This window comes from Elephantulus edwardii, unplaced genomic scaffold, assembly GCF_000299155.1.
Source record: "Elephantulus edwardii isolate Elephantulus edwardi_28Jun2011 unplaced genomic scaffold, EleEdw1.0 scaffold00052, whole genome shotgun sequence".
In the NCBI taxonomy this organism is placed as follows: domain Eukaryota; kingdom Metazoa; phylum Chordata; class Mammalia; order Macroscelidea; family Macroscelididae; genus Elephantulus; species Elephantulus edwardii.
Genome location: NW_006399802.1, coordinates 11877902 through 11880694, shown reverse-complemented (window position 1 = coordinate 11880694; position 2793 = coordinate 11877902). Strand labels below are relative to the sequence as shown.

The window sequence follows — 2793 nt, the reverse complement described above, 5'->3', positions numbered from 1 at the left end:
AACAAGAAAAAGAGCTACATTAGAAAGACTTCAACACTTTAGAAAAAGAGCAAAACACTTTTCAGTTTCTCCCCTTTGGCCCCTGAAACATCATACAACCTGATCTACCTATATAGTCCTGCATCTGCTTCTAGAAGATTAGTCAGGAGGGAAAAAAGGAAAATGGCACTGGCCAGCACAGTCTTTGGATATTTAGGAAGGGGAAGGGGAGAAAGTCACTTCTTAGTACAAATTAGTCGGCTTCAGTCTCACCAGCAGGAGCTTTGGATTCTTTGCTCTTCCGTACTTCTTCAACGTGCTTATCCTTTTCTCACAAACGCTCCAGGTTAGCGGCCACCTGTGCCTCTCGATTCTCTTTGTTGGCTTCCATTTTGTGAGTCAGCTTTTCTCCCGCTATTTTACGAAAGCTGTTGTTTTCTTCAGCACTTCTTTCTTATGTTCTCGTTTCTCAGCAAGCTGCTTCAAGATACCTGCTTCATGAGACTTGCATCTTTCTTCTGCAGCTTCTAATTTCTTCTGAATTTCCTCCAGGGAAAGATCCTTCTTCTTTGGAGGGGAAAGGGGGAATTCTGGCAAAGATTCTTTTGACCGTGGGCTGAGGATCAGCTCAAAGGCCTGGCCTGAGGTGCGTTTCTCCAGCTCTTTCACCTGGATGTCAGAAGAAGCCATGGTGAACAGAAGACAAGAGACTGGTAGTGTACTCTATGCTATCCACTGGTATGGAAAGCCCTGCTTGGTCTGAGCTGCCTGACCACACTCTGAGCACCAACAGACCCGGGCATGACCTTAATTACATTTTTATTAACAAGATGATCTCCAATTTCCCCCCTGTACATTCCAAGGTAATTCAATTCAAAGTATGATCATCAGCTATCAAAGTGTTCTTTTTCACTAGTTGTGTCTTTTCATTAGGAATAGTTAGTTAAAATAAAGAGTCAAAGGCTTTTCTTATTTTACCTCTGGCATCAACTCCTTAATTCTTTCTTCATTATGACAGCCTAATTTAAAATCAAATGTGCAAATACTTAATATGCAAATTTTAACTGACATCTTTTCATTTTCTCTTGCCTCATAATCTTACCTCTTCACTGCTCACTGACAGAGGAATCACGTTATTTCCATGATCAAACACTTCAAGTGTTTTCCTAAGAGAAAAGAAAATAATTTAGTTGTTGAATTGATTCTGATTCCTGACCTCGTATGTCATCATAGAACTGTGATTCAAAAGGATTTCAAAGGTTGATTTCTTCTGGAAGCTAAGCCTTTCTTTGGAAGTGCCTCTGGTGGGCTTGTATCTCCAATCTTCTGTGCATGTGAACCCTCTGTACCACCTAGACCTTCTCTGAATAATCCACTTATAGCTAAAACAAATCATCCTCCTTACTTCTTTTATGACTTGCCTATTTCTGCTGGGAGCTCTGATGGCTGAGCCTGTGGAAAGTTGCCCAGTTAACCCAAAGGCTGTGACTTTCTGGCAGCTTGAATCCACCAGCAGCTCCAAAGAGAAAGATAAGCAATCTCTTCTCATGCAATTTACAGTCTTGGAAACCCAGTGAAGGATCAGCTATATGCTGGTTTTGACTGAATGGGAAAAAAAGATCTATTTCTATGGTTGATATTATTTATGTTCAAAATAATTTTGTGGTCAAATTCAACATCTAATGAATCAGTGTGTAAACATTCTCTGGAGAAAGGATGAAAGTTATGGAGGAGGTGTCCAGGACTTTCATTCATAGGGTCGCTATGAGTCGCCTGCGACACCATTAGCAGCAGCAGCAGCAGCACAGAAAGAGAGATCAGTGGGCCTAGTGGACAGAAAGCCATGCTCCCAAGCTAAAGGTGGGTGACCCTATTCTGTAGCACTCAGGCCTCCCTTTAATTGTTTTTGGTGAAACATTCTTCTAAGTCCTGTAACCCTAGTATGTTCACTTGCTGTATGTGGTTGCTGTGAAGCCAAACTGAAGAGTCAAATGCGAGAATGGTTACCCATGGTGGACAGTGTTTAGTGAAGCTCCCCCGATTAAAACCAGCTTGGAAGCAGGAGTGGCATCCACTTCCATAATAGCTGGCCTTTGGAAACCCTATGAACCTGGAGAAAGGATGAAAGTTATATAGGAAGTGTCCAGGACTTTCATTTATAGGGTCACTATGAGTCTTCTGCAAATCGACTGCACTTAACACTACCACCACCACCTCCAGCAGCATAGAAAGAGAGAGCAGTCAGCCTAGCAGACAGAACTCGATAGCACTTAACAACATTTTTATGGTTGATATTATTTATGTTCAAAATAATTTTGTGGTCAAATTCAACATCTAACGAATCAGTGTGTATACATTCTCAGTGTTTCTAGAAATTGCCACTTATTTTCCATTTCTAGTACAGTTAACCTCATTCAAAGGCCTCAGTGCATCCAGGGTGCTCCTTAGAGGCAAGGATTGTGAAACTTCATCTCAGATATTTTAGGCATGTTATCAAGTCTTGAGAAAAGACAGTATGCTGGGAAAGGAAAAAGATCAGAGAAAGAGAGTAAGACCTTAAATAAGATGGATTATTAACAAAGTGACTTTTAACAATGGGCTTGGGCATATCAGATATCTTGAGGATGACACAGGGTAGGGCAGGGTTCACATCTGTTGTTTGAAGGTATGCTGCATTGAAGAACAAACAGAAGTACCTTGGAGAAAGTGCACCCAGAGTGCTCCTAGAAGGCAAAGATGACGAGGTTCATCTCACATACATTGCTAGGGGAGGCTATTCCTTGGAGAAGAGCATAGTGCTTTGGAAGGAGGAGG

General features: G+C 41.6%; 1 pseudogene; it reads right to left on the bottom strand.

Annotated features, from left to right (window-relative positions):
- Positions 1–232: 232 nt before the first annotated feature.
- LOC102870785 lies at positions 233–669 on the bottom strand (annotated as a pseudogene).
- Positions 670–2793: the final 2124 nt, after the last annotated feature.